General features: G+C 40.8%; 2 protein-coding genes across 5 annotated transcripts in view; one reads left to right on the plus strand and one right to left on the minus strand.

Annotated features, from left to right (window-relative positions):
• Positions 1-19,248, plus strand: part of PALLD (palladin, cytoskeletal associated protein) — a 243,404-nt gene that overhangs the window by 177,645 nt on the left and 46,511 nt on the right. The gene's annotated exons all lie outside the window — the stretch shown is intronic.
• Positions 1-19,248, minus strand: part of CBR4 (carbonyl reductase 4) — a 160,624-nt gene that overhangs the window by 28,948 nt on the left and 112,428 nt on the right. The window contains exon 6 of one of the 2 annotated variants that reach the window (XM_078069424.1): positions 16,964-17,968. The exons of the other annotated variant lie outside the window; for it this stretch is intronic. The gene's annotated coding sequence lies outside the window, so the exon portion shown is untranslated. Of the gene's footprint in view, positions 1-16,963; positions 17,969-19,248 lie in introns of those variants that run through there. 2 annotated transcript variants of the gene reach the window in all.

Here is a 19,248-nt window from a genome sequence, read left to right on the forward strand (position 1 = left end):
CTCCCCAGAGTTAGATATACAAAAGCTCCCCGGCAAGGCTGGTAAGATGCAGGGGCCAAAGATGTAAGCCGCCCCGCCCGAGCAAGCCACCTGACTGGGAATGCCTAAGGTACTTACATCAGACAGACAATGCTGCACAAATGTAAAGCTAAATACATTGTGTAGTGAGGACATACAGAATATGCCCAGCAATATGAATTACGCTGCTTTAATGCAGCTGAGCACTGTTGTAGGCCACACCGTGCTTGCTGTAGCCTCAGTGAAAGCAAGCACTGTGTCTGTTTTTGTCCATTATTAGGTGGTCAGCACTGAGCCTAGTGCCAGCATGTGGCAAAAGCTCCTGGGCAAGAAGGCAGAAGGAAAAATTAAAGGGCCATCCCCCAAATGAATAGTAGGTACGAGAATTTTGTAGTTGCTCTTTAAGTTTGAGGTTTGGGTTATTTTCCAGGGGGCATTAAATTTTGCCTTGGGCCCCGATAATTCCATTTACTGTGTGTTGTGGACTTTTAGGCGAATTAAGTGGCCACTGTTTCTTCTGAGTCCTCCTAGTGCTTTCCGAGTCTGGATGTTCTGTACTGTATTTGGAATATGTATGTTTGATGCACTGGTAACAGTCCTCAAAGTAAGACTTGGAACTAGAGTCGCCTTTTCTTCTGTCTCAGGCATTTTTGGTAATATTAATTGTTCACCCACTGTTACACTCTGCAAAAAATGTCAGGTTTACTTTTTAGGATTAATAAAATCCGTTTTCATAATTCCAGTCTTTTGAGAAAAAAGAGAAAAGACCACAGTGTTTTGTGGAGGGAAGACCATCACGGCCAGCTAACTAATGGTAGAAAAATGAGAGCTAAGATCATGGCATCTGGGGAACTTAATATGGGAGTGTCTCATGGAGTAGCTTTGCTTTTATGTATCATCATTGCTAGCTTTTCCCATGTATGTACAGAATTTTTTTTTTTTTTTTTGTAATAGAAGTTTTGGCCTTAAAAGTCTGGTACAGGTTATTTTACAGATGACCAGAATGAAGTCCAGAAAGGACCACACTGGGAGGAGGCCACACCCGACCCCAGGTGTTTTCTAGCCCAGCTGTCATTTCTTTCTGTTAGCATGCTGCCTCCTGGTTCTCATTTTACTGAAGCTGGGAGAGGCCCCAGGGGCCTGGGCAGATGGAACCATCAGAGACCAGATGAAAGATGTGCAGAGTATGTTCGTGGGGCAGATGCAGAGAAAAATGTGCCCAGACCTCTGAGGGCAGGAGGCCGAAGCACTTGGTCCAGTTCAGAGGCCTGAGGAAGGGGCCTTTCCCTGGGAAGTGATGTTGGAACTGATGTCTGAAGGATGAGTGGGGGGCCGGATAGGCATTAAGGTGGAAGGAATGGCACCTGGAAGGGTAGGGCTGAAACTCCGAGAATGGGGGCAGTGAGAAGAGGCTAGAGCCAGGTGACCAGGCCCGGTGGGTCCGGTTAAAGAATTTAGAATTCACAGAGCTACTGACTGGGGGCCCGGTAAGTGAGAGAGTTGCAAGACTAGATGCACAACTTGAAAAAAATCTCTGCGCTGCATGACGAGAATGCCAGGTGGGAGATGTTAAGAGAGGGAAAGGCAGGACCTGGTGGTGGGTTTAGACATCGTAGGTGAGAATCAGGTAGGGATGACTCCTGGGGTTCTGACTTGTGAGACAGGCTCAGCGAGGATGCCATTCACTCAGGAGGAAGAGAGGATTATCACAACAACCGACGAGCACACCTCTGTGCCAAGCACGGGTCTCGTGTAATCTTTACAATAGCCTTATGACATCGGTCCTGTTATGATCCCATTACACGGATGAGAAAACTGAGGTACAGAGAGGTTAAGTTGTCCCAGATCATACAGCTAGTAGGTACTAGAGAGAAAATAAATGTATATGAGAGACAGAGGAAGCATATAGATAAAGCGGACGGTGTCTGGCATTTATTCAATATTCACTAAACATTTAGATACTACTGCCTCTTCCGTTCATTGATTCATAGGTTCATTCACAGACTGTGTGCTAAGCTTTAGAAAATACACCGAGGAATGTAATGGATGGGGACCCTGCCCTTATAGAGATTGCAGCCTAGTGGAAGAAACAGACAATAAATAAACAACCATTGTCTTGCTCGGACAGCCTGGTAGGGATGGTAGGATGGTCCAGGACCCGTAGACTAAGAAGTCAGAATTCTAGCTCTGGCATAAATCTTGGAGGGACATACAGGGGAAAAAAATACACATTGTTGACTAAGCCAAAAAAATGTTTCCCAGATGTTCTCGGAGGTTCCACAGGCACCCCCAGCGAGTTAGGTCAGAAATAGGCCTTGTGCCAGTCGTATAGGTGGGGAGCTGAAGCTCCAAGAAGAGGCAGCAGCAGGGCAGTGGCAGAGTCCACATGAGCCTGGGTTTCTGCATCCTGGCTGCCCCAGATGGACCTAAGGACCAGCTGCCCTTGGGCACGAGGGAGAAGGAAATGGCCCAAGTCTGACTGCCTCTGAACAGGTCACATCACAGCTCCCCATTCTCAACTATATATAGTAAAGAACTTACATAAGAGTGCTATTAAAACAAGACGACAGAGAGGAAAAGAGAATGCCAGCTGAATTTTTTCCACTAAAGCTCATATTTAACAGATGTGTTTTCTCTGTTTCTACAATGACAGTGGACAGGGGGACAGTTCCCTAGGTCAGGAGGGAAGCAACCCACTCACTTGTGGAACTGCAGTTGGGTCTGTCTGTGTGCTGAGCATGGACTGGATCCATGGCAAAGACACACTGTTGTTTATCTTTTTACTTCATGTTACTCTCTTCTCCTGCTCCCAGATTCCCTGATGTCTACGAAAAGGGGCTGTGAGGAAGAATGAAAACATTGCTGAAATGATTTAGACTCAAGTTTACAATATATTTGGAATATGGGGCACCTGGGTGGCTCAGTCCATTGAGCATCCGACTCTTGAGTTCGGCCAGGTCATGATCCCAGGGTCTTGGGATCGAGCCCTGCATCGGGCTTCACACTCAGCAGGGAGTCTGCTTGAGATTCTCTCTCTCCCTCTACTCATCTCCCTTACCACACACTTTCTCTCTCTCTCTCTCTCCCCACCCCAACTCTTGTCTCTAAAATAAAAAAATAAATCTTTGGGGGGAAAATGCCTTAATAAAAATCACTAAATGTAATTTAAAAAAAAATTTTATTTATTTATTTATTTATTTATTAGATTTTTTTCTTTATTAGAGAGCATGGGGGGGGCAGAGGGAGAGAAAGAAAGTCTTAAAGAGACTGCGCTGAGCTCGGAGCCCAATGTGGGGCTCGACGGGGGCATCGGGCTTGATCTCACAACCCCTAGATCATGACCTGAGCCAAAACCAAGAGTCTGCCACTTAACCGACTGCGCCACCCAGGTGCCCCGTAAGGCATTCTTATTCCATCTAATCTTGTACTGTCTAGTACCCACTGATGCACAGATTCTTGTTAAATTTATAAATTAGTCTGTCTCTACATTATGTGACCTTGACATGAGGTATCATTGCTGGGATGACTGCAAGTTCTGATTCTCCCAGTACTGTCAGTTGACCCATTGTCCGAGAGTCAAGGGTCCACATTTGGACACTGAATTATATGGTCATCCTGAATAGTAATTACTAACAGTTCTTGAGGGTTTGCTCAAGTTTGCTCGAAACACTTCATGTGTAAATAAGTCATTTCATCTTCACAGGCTGGGAGGTAAGTGCTATCATAACCCCCATGGAAGGAAGAGGAAATGGACTCAGAAAGGTTAAGTGATCAGGGACAATCAGGCACTAACTTAAATACAGGCAATTTAACTCCAGAGTTTACACTCCTGAGAAGTACACCACGACCTTTAATTCCTAAATCAGTACGAAGTGTGTGGATAAAACTCCCAGAAGATGGCAGGGCCTGTTAGACTGGAAGGTTCTTTGAGTTCCTAAATGGAATCGGTTTCCCAGTCTGCCAGTGCTGGGAAACAATGAGGACCATCCCCAGTCCAATTTAAATTTTATGGAGCGCAAGAGACTCAGGTGTACTTGTTTTTCTTTCCTTTGAAAAAATAAAAAAACTCCTGTAATAGGGCTGGATTTAAGAGTATAAACTTGGAAGTGTTAGAACCATCCTCCCTTCTATTCTAGGCCAGCCTGCCTTCCCTCCTGCCTGCCCTCCTCTGAAAGCCATTCCTCACCCTCCACATTTTCGTGAGCGTGTGAGGAATCAGATTCTGTTAGTGAACCAAAGTGAAAATGAAAAATAAGTGAGCGATTTGTGATTTACTGCTAATTTGTGATTTTTTAAATTTTATTATGTTATGTTAATCACCATACATTACACCATTAGTTTTTGATGTAATGTTTCATGATTCATTGTTTGCTTATAACACCCAGTGCTCGTGTTTACTCTAGCACATTTTCCCCCCAAATGCCTTAATAAAAATCACTAAATGTAATTTAAAAAAAGCCACTAAAAGAAGGCTTCGTGTTTACTCTAGCACATTACCTTCACGATCCGTTGCATCTCAGGGTTGTTTATATATAAATTGATCATTTTATACTGTGATATTAGCTCTGTCAGCCCCATTGCACCATTATGAACTTTAGATTTAGAACCCTTTTTTTCAACTCTCTTATATTTCTCATAAAAATAGTCCTTAACATCAAGATGAAAGAAAGGTCAAATATCAGGTAGAATCGGCAAACTGATGAACTATCCTATTTATATTCATGGAAAGGTAATTGTTTAAGGAAGGGTTTGCTCTGATCCGTTTTTATTGTACACATCTTAATAAATCTTACCTTTCATACCAATAAGTCTAGATCCATTGACATGATTTTTGTTTTTGCAAAGAAGTTATTGTGTAACATTAAAATATAATTTCTTTTCCAGTTTTATTGAGATATAATTGACATATAGCATTGTATTAGTTTAAGGTAGACAACATAATGAATTGATATATGTAGTATTGCAAAATGATCACCGCAGTATGTTTAGTTAACATCCATCACCTCACATGGTTACATTTTCTTGTGATGAAAACTTTTAAGATCTATTCTCTTGGCAACTTTTAAATCTACAATACAGTACTGTTAACTATAGTCACCATGCTGTACATTATATCCCTAGATTTACTTCTAACTGAAAGTTTGCACCCCCTTTACACATTCCCCACTCCTACCCTTAGCAACCACCAATCTGCTCTCTATTTCCATGAGTTCAGTTTTTTTAAGATTCCACATGTAAATAAGATCATACAGTTTTTGTCTTTTCCGTCTGGCTCATTTCACCTAGCATAATGCCCTCCAGGTCCATCCATGTTGTCACAACACCATTTCCTTTTTTTGTGACTGAATAATTGTCATTGTATATAATATATATACACCACCTCTTCTTTATCCTTTCATCCATTGATGGACACTTAGGTTGTTTCCATGTCTTGGCTACTGTAAGTAATGCTGCAGTGAACATGAGGGTGTTTGAGATAGCAATTTCATTTCGTGTGGATAGATATCCAGAAGTGAAATTGCTGGATCATGTGGTAGTTCTATTTCTAATATTTTGAGGAACCTCCATACTGTTTCCCATTGCACCACTGGCTGCACCAATTTACATTCCTACCAACAGGGCGCCAGGGTTCCCTTTTTTCCCATCCTGGCCAACACTTGTCTCTTGTGTTTTTGATGATAGCCATCCTGACAGGTGTGAGGTGATATCTCTTTGTGGTTTTGATTTGCATTTACCTCACGATTAGTCAGGTTGAGCGTCTTTTCATGTGTCTGTTGGCCATCTGGATGTCTTCTTTGGGAAGATGTCTGTTTGGTTCCTCTGTCATTTTTTTAATTGGATTATTTGTCTTTTTTGGAATTGATTTACATGAGTTCTTTCTTCAGTTTGGATATTAACCCCTTATCAGATACATGATTTTGCAAATATTTTCTCCTATCACAACAGGTTCCCTCCTTTCATCTCATTGACAGTTTCCTTTGCTGCAGAAGCTTTTTAGTTCAATAGAATCCCACTTGTTCATTTTTGCTGTTGTTGCTGGGTTATCATGTTAATATGGTAATGTCTCAGAGCAAAAAAGGTAATCCAAAGTTGTGTAACATAGGTAAACATCACCCTGAGGGATGTTTCAGAAGAGGAATCAGATACAAAAATATTTGGTTAGAACCAGTATTGCAATTGTGATAAATTCTGAGTCTAAGAATTTCTGACTTCTCTCTCTGTTCACCACAACATATGCATATATCAGAAAATATATGGAAAGCAAAAATTTGAGGAACATGAAATGTGCTTTCTTAAATGTACCTTCTTTGGGGAACATTAAACGTTCCTCTTTAATGCTTTCCATAATGGTGCTACTGTTTAGAGAATTAAAATACCATTGTTAAAATGAGCCTATATGTCACCCACATTTCTCCTGACATATAACAGCCCTCTGATTAGAGCGGTTCTCCATCTAGAGTTGCTCATTGAGAATTAAACACTGATTGTTTAGAGCAAAATGTCAGGTTTGAAGAAGTTTTCCTAATAAGGAAGAATGATGTAATGTTCATGGAGGGGGGCCAGGTTCCCTCCATTTGTTTTATTTATATTAGCTGAATTCCAGGGGAAAATGTGCTACGAAGCATGAGGGCTGCTAACTATATTTAGCCAAACTCAGTAAGTAATACCAGAAAGCTTTTTTTTTTTAAGTTATATACTCATCAGTGTACTATAAGCTGTTTTTCCAGGCATCTTGTTTTTATAAAGTTTGATCAAGCATAAATAATACTTTGATTGACATTTCATCTTCTCCTTTGAGGATGAAGACAGTATCTGTTGCAATCTCTCTTTAACTTGGCAGGTTTTCTGTGAGATGCTGTTTTTTGAGTCAAAAGATAGATACTTAATGATAATACTATGGTTGAGAAGACTGTTGACTTTCCAGAATGGACTTTAACAAGGAGGCAATAGAAGGTGACTGTAGTCTTTTAGAAATAACATAATACTTGTTGGAGAGCCGTGTCCTGCCCACTGTCTGGCCATTTTCAATCTAGACTCCCTCCCATCTACTAAGCGTACTCTAAATATAATCATAATCTGTGCATTTTAAGACAGTAGGCTATTGTTTTTGTACTTGGGCATTAAGACTTTTATTTAAACATTTTTATAAACTGAAGAAAAAATCTGCAGCCTTGTTTAAACATAAAACCTTGGCTCGTAACTTGGTCATTCCCCTCTTGTGTACATGTTCTATCATTTTTGCTTTTGCCTAGAACTTTTTTTTTAATTTTATTATGTTATGTTAATCACCATACATTACATCATTAGTTTTTGATGTAGTGTTCCATGATTCATTGTTTGCGTATAACACCCAGTGCTCCATGCAGAACGTGCCCTCTTTAATACCCATCACCAGGTTAACCCATCCTCCCACCCCCCTCCCCTCTAGAACCCTCAGTTTGTTTCTCAGAGTCCATAGTCTCTCATGGTTCATTTCCCCCTCCTATTTCCCCCCCTTCATTTTCCCTTCCTACTATCTTCTTTTTTTTTTAATCATATAATGTATTATTTGTTTCAGAGGTACAGGTCTGATTCATCAGTCTTACACAATTCACAGGAGCACAAAATTGCCTGGAACTTTTAGAACCAGGCCTGTGGGGAGCGCTGTCTAGTAGCAATACAATATGAACTATAGATACAGACCACATACGCAGTTTTAGTTTATTGGTAGTCGTATTAAAAAGAAAGAAGAAATAAGTGAGGTTAATTTTAATATATTTTATTTTACCCAATATATGAAAAATATTGTTTCAACATGTAAGTAATATAAACATGTTAATGAGATCATTTTTACACTCTTTTTGAACTAAATCAGAATCTGGTGTGTTTTTTAAACATTCAGCACATCTCAGTTTGGACCAGCCACGTTCCCAGTGTTCGTGGCTACCCTTTTGAGACAGCACAGTTCTAGCGGGAATAAATTAGGTATGCACAAACCTTTACAGTCTAAATCAATGTAGCAGAAATCGTGTGAAGTATTCTAAAGGGTCATCTCCATCTTTTCACAGCTGGAGATGAATTTACAAACTATAGGACAGGAATAAGCTAATCCCAGTAATAGAAATGGAGTTCATTCAGTGGACAAGTATCTGTTGAGTACCTAGTGTGCGTCAGGGCCCACTTCAGATCCTGAACCACAGCCACGTACAACTGGACAGAACAAGTGCCCCCTCCCTCAAGGCCCTGACCTCCCAGGGCTGGAGTAGGGGTGGGCTGGAGGGCTGGGCGTTTAGGCGGAAAGTATAAAAAGAGATACATGAATGTAGTAATTTCATGGTAAATGCTGTGAAGAAATAAAACAGGATAATGAATTAGAGCAAGGTGGGAGTCCTCTTTGCTCACTTGGGTATTACATGAGTCATTTAGGAAGTGAATTGGGCTGTGTAGTGTGAAAAATGTTTTTAGTTCGGCCTAGGCAGATACTTCCTCTAATTATCAAAGTGACTCAAGAGATGCTCATTTTTCTTTAAAAGAGAATTTCATTATTGAAAAACACCAGTACCCAAAGAAATGGAAACAGCTAAAGAAACTGGTTTCTATGTACTTCAAATAATATTTTAGGACCAGGCCCCAGATGACAACATCTCTCCCCCAGGATATAACAGCTGACATAGCTAAAATATGAAGTATGGCTAAAGAATACACAGAGAGACCGATAATTTAGGAAATATTTTTGTGTTTGTTTTAACTGAGGCAAACAAATTAATTTTTTTTTTTTATCTGTTCCCTTTCCATATTTGCTCAAGTAAACTTCAAAACTAATTACTTCCAAATAATTTGGTCTCAGCTATTTGTGCATGACCTGTGAATGTTGTCAAGAGTATGGGACTAACTGAATAATAAATGTGTTGAATATGAAAGTTTTGTGTTTTTAAAAAAAATCTTGTTATGAAGAGCAACATAACTACCATATAGTGTATACCTATGTGTTTTTTATGTATAGCCTAGCTTGGGAGGGAACACAAGGCATGGTTAACAGTATTTAGTTGATGCTGGGGCTGAAAACTGAATTGGGAGGAAGAAGGTATAGAATGAAGCCATACTTTTTATGGTGTTATTTTGTATCTTTTGCTTTTTGAAGGGTATGAGTTTTTAATTTGAAGAAGTCCAACTTAGCAGGTTTTTTCCTTTTATGGAACACACTTTTGGTGTCATACCTAAGAAATCTTTGCCTTACATATGGTCACAGAGATTTTCCTATGTTTTCTTCTTGAAATTTTATAGGTTAGGTTCATAGTCAACTTGAAGATTCATATGAGTTACTTTTTATATAAGGTATGAGTTGTGGGTCAAGTTTCTTTCTTTTTTCTTTGCATATGGAAATCAAGTAGGATTTGTTTTTGCATTTTTATCATGTGCACTTTAAAGAATTTAATTCCAAAAGAGATAAAAAGGAATATTGTATAGAAAGATCTGCAGTTACTGGTTATAATTACAAGTTCAATTTTAAAAAGAAAAAATTTTGTTATGACTACTCTACTGATTTTTCAGAAGCTATCATTATCCTCGTACTTTAATTCTCTAAGCCAAAAAAGTTAAATTCTGTTGGTCAAAAAGATTATGCTGTTGCCTTGTTTTTCCAACCAATTTCATAATCAAAACTTGATGGCAGTATTTTGTTATGTTAGGTAAGAAACCAAAAATGTTATAGGCCGTTTTTCAGGGTAAATTTAAACTGAGTATTAGATCAGCTGAATGAAAAGGGGCTATAAAGACAAACTTTCTATCTTCAGGAGAAGGTGGGGATACTAAAACTTCACTGGAAACGAAAGGTTATGGATAAATTGGCAATTACCAGAATTCCTTAGGGAAAGCACGATGCATAGGCACTCTTCCAAATCCCTTGGTAAGGAGTGACATCCTGCCACCAAATTGCCTTCCCAGGGGGAGTGGGTCTATTTAATGCTTTTATTTGGGTGCAGTGAGTCCATCTGAGGTCACCCACACCTTCTCTGTCCTGTACCAGAGCTGGGGCTAGCCTCTCTAGGTAAGTGCTGAAGCAATAATGACTAATGGTTTGAAAATGCACTAATTAGCAAGGGAGCCCATATGTCTAAGGTTCTTTCAGACCATTGAAGTGCATGAATGATTTATATATGAGGGGTGCTATTCCTTCTTCCTTTTCAAGTTTGGGACCATTTGAGGGATGATCTGAGGAGTCAGAAAGAGAGATCCAAACCTCAGATTTGTACTGGAGAGAACTACAGGAGAAAAGAGATGGGTGGCTGAGCCAGGTGAGGTTGCTAAGGAGTAAAAGTGTAATTATTCTATAATTTTTACATAGGACTGTTGTCCTTAGACAATAATTTTATCACATTTAAACTTGAAAATGAACATTATGCTGACACTATGTCTAGTCAGATGTATGGGTCTATGCACACATACACACACACGAACGTTGTAACTGTGTGAGGACATAAAACTGTTGGACAAACAGCTCCACGTGATTCTTAAGCAAGGGCTCACTCCTTCCTTTTCGGGGAAGAAGGAGCCCTTGTTGGAACCTGACTGATTTACAGCATATCTTTCCTTTGTTCTTTGGACTATTTATCTGTATTCTTGTTAGAAATGACTTTTTGGTTTAATTGTTAGTGAAAGCCTTTTAGTGAAAGAGGTTTGTACCTTGGTGTCTTCACTTGAGAGGCTTAAAGGAAAAACCCTGGTTACTAACTGGAGCTCTGTCAGTGGTCTCCTGTGGGATACTTTGACAGATTTACTTCTTACTCTGTCGTTCAGGATGATCCAGGTTCCTTCCATCTATCGTTCTGTGAATCTCCTGTTTACATCATTATACAGATATTTATACTCAAGTAGCTTTTTCCATTATTTGTTTTGAATTTTAAAAAGAATAATCACATCCAGGTATATATACGACTTCCCTAAATGAAGGACCACCTAATGTATAAAATTTTTTTAAAAATCTAATCGTAAAACCCAGCGTCATGTGCAGTAAGCTTCATTATGTACATGTTTTGGAAAAGATTAATGAAGTATAGTAAAACAAGCTCAATACTATAGGTGTATATACTATAAAGTTTTCTTCTTTCAAAAGGCATTTCAAGATGTTGCAGGGTTTTTATCATACTGAGATGTCGTAAATATCATATTATAGAACACTCCATTCAATAGAATGGTAGATAAATGCCTCTCCACTATATGCAGTCATATATAACCATGTTGAAACTTCATGTAGCTATGATACATTTCTCTCATTTTTTTAAAGAGTAATTACGTTCAGGAATTGGGCTGTTCTATCTAAGAATTATTTTAGTGGTTTTAGTAGGGAGGGAACCTCATTTATTATGGTTCTTCCCAAGACACATTTGGGTAAACTTCAGTTACTGCTGCAAGGACTAGATCTGCCTCCTGAGCGGGAACGTCAGTCATTGTTGCAGCTCATCCTTCGGCTTCTAAGGAATGTCAAGGTCAGTTGGTCATAAGCTAAGAAAGGTCAAAGCCATTTAAAATTTAACAGTTCTTTTCCCTGGTCACAAGTCCCTTAGTGCAGGCTGCTAAGCCACATCTCTTGAGCTTGCCAAAATGCATTTTTGACTTTTTTCAAGAACCTTCATATAAGACGTTGGAATTGGTGCCTGGTGATCAGGCAGTGCCTCCCGGCACCCTGTGGAACCCTTGGCTTATATATCTTGGTCATTAACATGTAAATTAGCAGTGGTCAACCTCTAAGAGAAAATCAAGTACTCTTTGAGTAATCAGGTCCAGCTGTGCATTCCTCTCACTTATTTACCCTTGCAAGACTGAAATATGTAGAAAATGTTATTGGCAGCTTATCGTTTATTCAGAAATGTTGTTTACCTCCTCCTTGATAGGCTTATGTTAATAGAAATCTAAAAAAGTCACCTTTATAAATTAGTGTTGTTCATCAATATGTGGAAGATAACCACTTTTTAAAATTCCAGCATATTTAGTGATGCACTCTCTCAAAAGATGCAATAACACAACAAATTAGTATTCACATGTCCAATCTTCAGAAAATAGACTGTGGATTTTATAGCTTGGAGGAACTTTAAAACATTTTAAGGGACTATTTGAAAATAGGCCGACTTTCTATTTCACGGATAAGAAACTCAGACCCGTCTTAGTCAAGACCACACAAATAATTTGTGGCACCGTCACTTCTGCCAGAGAATAGTCCAGTGGCAGTTTCCCCAAGAAATCAAAGTTTACAAAGCACGGCATATGAAACATAAAGCATTCCCTACCTAAAACTGTCCCTGCGGAACGTCTCCAGGACATAGCCAGGTTGTCTCTCTGTGTAGCTGTTTTGGGCTCCGTTGCAATGTCGATATTCCAGTAACAAAGAAACAAAGGGATGGGAGTGACAGAGTTAGAGCCAGTCTTGGGCGGAACCCTGTGGCTGAAGGGATCATAGTGCACAAGGCAGTCTTAGGTAAGTCCTGCTGCCTCGACGAGAGATACCATAATAGTCACGAGCCACACCTCCTCCGTGTAAGCCCATCGGAACTACTTTCCAGCTGTGTACCTTTGAGCTACTTACTTTTTACCCTTGTGCCTCGATTTCCTCATATGTAAAATGGAGATAATAAAAGAGGCCTTCTCTCCTTAGGTTTTTATAAAGATTCAGTACAGTTGGTATAGATTAGGTTTGCTACACAGCAAGTGCCCAGGAAGGGCTTTCCGTGACCCGTAGTAGCGGCGGTGGTAATGAAGCTATTGGCCCCGTAGTAGTAGTCGTAATCAGGATTGATGGAAGTCTTTTTTAAAAATATTCTATTTGTTTATTTGAGAGAGAGCGAGAGCACGAGAGGGGTAGATGGGCAGAGGGAGAAGCGGACTCCCTGCTGAGCGGGGAGCCCAACGCAGAGCTCGATTGGATCCCAGGACCGCAGGATCACAAGCTGAGCTGAAGGCGGCCGCTTAACTGACTGAGCCGCCCAGGCGCCCCAGTTAAAGTCTTCGGACGAGGGCCTTCCCTGAGGATTTCAGATACATGGAATAGATATTCTCCTTCTTCCAGGATAATTAGTTATTAAGACAGGAGCACTGTGTCTTCTTTTACCATGTGACCTTCTTTAAAATAGAAGCTTCGGGAATTTTATATGTCTTAAGAATTAATATGTTTATTTTATTGTCTTAAGAATTTTCTGTATTTTAAACATTATATTTTTATATGCACAAGGTTAAAAAATAGTCAAAGTACTAGTATAGGAGACTATGAAATGCAAAAATAAAAGACTTCCTCTACCTCATTCTAGTCACACTCTCCAGAGATCAATACTTTTAGCCATGTTTTTAGACCTTCTAATGGTTTCTTTCACAATTTAATGAACAAGATAGGTATTCATTACTTACTGATTCATCAACTTTAGGTAATGCTATTAATTTTTTTAAAGATTTTATTTGAGGGCGCCTGGGTGGCTCAGTCGTTAAGCGTCTGCCTTTGGCTCAGGTCATGATCCCAGGGTCCTGGATCGAGCCCCACATCGGGCTCCCTGCTCAGCGGGAAGCCTGCTTCTCCCTCTCCCACTCCCCCTGCTTGTGTTCCCTCTCTCGCTGTGTCTCTCAGTCAAATAAATAAATAAAATCTTTAAATAAATAAATAAAGATTTTATTTGAGAGAGAGAGAGTGGGGGGGGGGCAGAGGGAGAAGAAGAGAATCTCAAGCAGACTCTCTGCTGAGCGTGGAGCCGGACGCACAGCTCAATCTCATGACCCTGAGATCACGGCCTGAGCTGAAATCCAGTGTCGGTTGCTTAACCGACTGAGCCACCCAGGCGCCCCGCTATTAATTTTTAATATTATTCTTACCAGCAAGATGCTGTTGTCAGGCCTTTGGCACTGACCAGCTGATAACTTTGTGTAGTTAATCTATGTTTCTATTTCCATATCTGTAAAATAAGGAAATTGGACTGGTTGGTCTCCAAGGTTACTTCTTTTAAAGTGTTAGAGCATTGAACTAACTTAAGCAAAAAAAAAAAGGGGGTGGTGGGCAGAGAGGAGCAGTTATTTTGTACATGGAATTCACAGATAAAACTGATCTGAGGGCTATCTGGATCTAGGTGCTAAGATAGATAGCATCCCAGTTTTACATCTCCTGTCTTTTATCTCCCAATGTGGCTTCTTTTTATATATTGGCTTCCTTTCTGTAGGCTCTTCCATGGCAGCCAGCACCTCTGAGGGATTCTGTCCTTTTAGTTGTCTGTCAAAGGACCAAGAGACACATTTCCCTCTCATCTTCAGTATGAAAAATCCTGATTGGCCGGGCCTGACCTAGATCATATATTTATCTTGGAATGATTTGGTGAAGCCAACAATGATTGGCTAGTCCTGGGTCACATGCTCACCCTGTGACCAAGGGTTGGGGGATTATGACTGGCAGACCCACAAGGAATAGAGTAGAAGCTGGTCTGTAAAGGAAGGGATGAATTGCTTTTATCAGATGAGGGGAAGAATGGTAGAGAATAATAAAAGCAGATGTCCACTCCTCTTGGAGTTTCAGGAAACTGATTTTAAGAAGGAACTTACCCCCGGGCGCCTGGGTGGCTCAGTCAGTTAAGCATCCGACTCTTGATTTTGGCTCAGGTCATGACCTCAGAGTCGTGAGATAGAGAGCCCCACATCGTGCTCCGTGCTCAGTGCAATCTGCTTAAGATTCTCTCTCTTTCTCTCCGTCTGCCCCTCCCGCTCTGGCTCTGTCTCTCAAAAAAAAGAAAAAAAAAAAGGAAGAAGAAGAAGGAACTCATCCAATTCTCCACCAGCTAGTGAGTCATAACTTGCTTTTATGAATGCTTACCACCGTGTCACCAACCAAGGGCCTCATTCTCCTTCCAGAAAGCAAGCATGGCCTCCACCTACACATTCTTTAACTTAGGATCAGCCAGTAGCGGCTCCCCGCAGTCCTTCCACAGCACTTGACAAACAAGTCCAGATAGCAGCGTGAAGTTGTGGGCAGATAGCATCAGTGCCTCAGATTCCAGCCCCAGCACGGTCGTCCAGCGCAGTTTTGTTCGCGCTGCACTATTAGGTCTTTATGACCTGCTACACAGTGGACACACAGGGAGCCATTTCCTCTTTCTGTACAGGGACCGACTTCGTTATCTCAGGATATAATCTATGCTTTGAAAAAGAACATGGCAGCAATGGGCAGAATGGGCCCTTCTAAAGAAAAGAAATGCCTAGAGATGACTAAAGTTCTCACCAAGTTCTGCAAATATCCCTGAGACACTTTTCCTCAAGGTAAACATCAACTCGAGGCGCTTCTGACTGGTAACCAAATAAAATGGGAAACGGACACTGGTACAGGCTTCCGCTGCCTGGAACATGAGGGAGTGCGCGCAGATGCCGCACTGGGAACTGTGCTACCAGCTTCACGAACACTCCCTTTTGGGGGAGGGGAGTTTCATATTTTGGATACTAAAAAACCAGAGTATAAGTCCTGTCGTCCTCATAAGAGCTCTGATTGTTTCACCTTTCCCATATTCCGCCTAAAACGACGCCTGGTGAGCTCCTCACGGGTAGGGACATCTACGAGCCAAACATTGCAGTAATCACCAGGAGAGCAGAGAAGCCACACCTGCTTCTAGAAGATCTGGCTCGTGGGTGTGGGTGGAGGATGTCACCGCCAAGCCCCGACAGTGCCGTACCAGCCTTGAGGACTGGTGCGGGCTTGCGGGAGAAAGAAAGAACTGCTAGATGTTACCGGGGAGGACTCCAAGGAAGGAGAGACGTTGAAAGGAGCACAAAAGGCTGACGACAGCCTCGGGGGATGGAGAGAAATTGGTGGCGGTGGGCCTTCCTAGAGAGGGCAGGACATGCAAGAAGGCTAAGAAGGAAAACCCAACGTGAGTCTGGGGGACAATGAGACTAATTTGGAAGGATGAAGATGTGGAGATAGAGCAGGAGTTAGAAGTTAGGGCTGCTTGGGGCCAAATTGTGGGAATCTGAATTATCATGCGTTATTAGGGGAGAGGGGCACCCTGCCTTAGGTGTGATGAGTTTATGTTCTATGAACTGGGCAACAGAACTGGAATTCAGGACTGGGGTCTGGGTCAGAGATGGATTAGGGAGTGATCGGGAAGTTCTTATGTTGGGGGGACACCCATAGTTAGAAGGCCAGAGAAGAAGCTGTGAGGGAAGGGCACAGTATCAGAGGCAGGAGAACAAGGACAGTGGTGGCAGTAAGATGATGGCAGCGAGAAGAGTGCTTCAAGAAGGAGGGGTTGGGTACTTGCATTGTCTCATTCTTGCAGAGGGAGCAAGAGTGAGGAGGAGACAGGACTGACACTCCCAAATTACAGATCCAGAGTATGATGTAACCGGATCTTTATGGTCAAGGAAACACCTTAATTTGTAGGAGGTTTACAAAATCAGGCCAAAGGACAAAAAGGTTTTGTGGTGGAAAGAGGGTAAAGGCCTATTAACAGAATGGTGAGTGGTTCCACAGCCACTGAATTAGTTCACGGTTCTGTAAGGGGAACATTCTAGCAGAACCGCATCCAACCCAATTCCCACAGGAGCTGTTCTGAGACACACAAAACCCCAAAGCTATTTTTCTTAATTTATGGACAGGATTGATCTGTAGAATTTATCTACATTAAGAAAAAAAAGGCAATTAATGTTAACTGATGAGGTGATGATTGTTTACATAATAAAAGTATCCTTCCTTTTATGAGATTTTATAAGAGTCATTTGTGGAATGATTTTAGTTTGCTTCTCTAATGCCTTCAAAATCTATTTCTGTTTACCAGGAAATAACATACTCGTTTTTCAAAAACAGTTTCAATGGATGTGAAAACAGCATATGCATAGGATTAATATATGTATACGAATAAACACCTTGGACTTGGTTAGTTGTTCATGAGTTCCTTTTACAGTCAGTTTCTTTATAATGTTTGCATGTTACTGGACTAAAGAGTAAGGATCATAAAATCTGAAAGTTTATTAGGACCTTACACATACTACATTATAAATTCCCATTTTCAAGTTGAGGAACTGGGTCCCTGATAGGATAAGCCAATTATCCAAAGTCATAAATAGCTGGTGGCTGAATTGGAGTTGAACTATTTGACCATTGCTCCGGTTGACTCTGTGTTCTTGCTTGTAAATAGCCTGTGTGATAGCGGTTTTATCTGCAAGGTGCCCCTCCTCCCTCAGAACAATGCAGTGGTGTGTGTCTGCGGGCTGTATCGCGTGACGGAACAGCTAGTTTGTACGTTCGAGAAATCTGAGGATTTTACTTAAATTCAGCAAACACTTACTGAGCTTCTTACATGCGAGCACAAACAGATGTTGAAGATAAAACGTTTGGAAGGGGTAGAGAAGTGAGAATCGCTGTTTTGTTCTCCGAGTATATTAAAGCCATTTGGTGAGTAGGTACAGAATACAGCCACTTGGCGAGTCGAAGAGTTCTCTCTTTGGAAAGATAGGGCACTTAGCCTCTAGGAATAATACACTCTTGCAAGTACAAAGTGCACAGATTGTTTTAGATCTATTCAGTTCAGCAAACATAAACTAAAACGGAAATGACACAGAAGGGATGGCACAAGCCTCTCAATGATAAAGTGGAAATTTGAGGAAAGATTAACCATATGAAACCTTAAAATATGCCATGAATTCTTCATCTCGTTATAAGACCTACAGTTAAGTATTTGTCCACCTTTTATTCCCCCAATTCTTTAAAATCTCAGAGAAATTTAATGCTTTAAGACCTGAAAGTTCCTCAGCATCTGTCTCCAAGGGAGATTTTTCTTTGGTGTTTCAATGATATCACTGATGTTGCCTCATAAAATAAAAAAAAATTAAAAAAAAATAAGTAATACCAAACATTTTCAATTGGGAACAGTCCACATTAATTTCTGTTAATGTCCGCTATGTTCACTCAGTTTTTCTACGAATCAGCAGCTGATATCTTCCTGCTGTTTCCACTAGCCTGTGCAGCAACAGAAATGAAAATTATTTAAGGCATTTAACTGTGATGTGGAATTGATGCTTTTAGAACCTGACCTCACATTCCTCCCTTAAAAAGGGCTGAGGGCTGAGACGCCAGTGTTCGACCTCATTCGGATTCATCAGGCTTACTCATTAGGATTGCAAACACCATCAGAGTCTGTGCCTTATCACATACAGTTTAGTCGGGGTACAGTCCTTTTGGTAGGACTATCAATGCTTTGGACCACATCCTGCAGCCTTCACAAAGCCAAACGACCATTTATGTACCCCATTATGCAACAGAGTTGCACCTCCACAAACCTCTTAAAGGAGAATCCTCTGTATCCAGGAAGCCGGCTGCAGAATTCACGTTCTGAGGAACAGCTCAGGTCAGTGTTGGCCCTTGTTAGAACACCAGCCCAGCGTCTCGGTCCTTATTCCCTGAGCTACATGAGAGACACAGCCATCCTCTGATATTCCAGAGACGCTCCCAGGAGGATTATGAATTGGTTAGCAGTTGCTCTCTCTCTTTCTCATGGTACATGAGATGACTTCAAATAGACATCAACTTTATATATGAAGACATAAAGAGCTCCTGTTTTTCTGTAGCAGAGCCAAATGCAGTTCTTATTCTAAGTGGAAAGGACGAGTCTTTTCTAAAAGAGACCCAAGTCGTGTGCTGATTTCACTCAGGTCACTTCTTCCCTGAACCCTTCTATGTAATTAATTGTGTTTCATCCTGGCTCTACCCAGAGAGTCAGGATGATTTACAAGAGGCTCAGAATAAATTAAAGATCAAAGAATGTGGTTTTTATAAAGAAACCTATGTCATTTTGTAATATATGTTAAACACACATTCCTAAGCAGTGGTCAATTTTAATTTGATTTTCACATTCTCTTGTTGATGGTACTTTGTAGAAAATCCAAATCTTTTATCCCTGTCCTCTCCCCCAACCTTAGGGAGAATGTATTTAAATTCTTAGCTATTTTTGCACTTACCACCTCCCCAAAACCCAGTGTAGTACATTCTCATTTGGCTTACATTAACTCAGTTTAATTGTGTAAATGATTGTTCTCAAGATTGTGATTTATGTACCTTTTACCAAGGGGGCAGGAATAAGTTAGTGCTGAACAGAGCAAGTTGTTAGATACTGACCCTCACCAGGTGGACCTAGTTTATGTGATACAAAGACATAAAGTATGAGTAATAGAAACAAGAACAAGACAGTTGAAGTACTAATATAATAAAGTAGATGGAACATAATCAGCACTCCCTGAACT

This window comes from Halichoerus grypus, chromosome 3, assembly GCF_964656455.1.
Source record: "Halichoerus grypus chromosome 3, mHalGry1.hap1.1, whole genome shotgun sequence".
Taxonomy (NCBI): Eukaryota; Metazoa; Chordata; class Mammalia; order Carnivora; family Phocidae; genus Halichoerus; species Halichoerus grypus.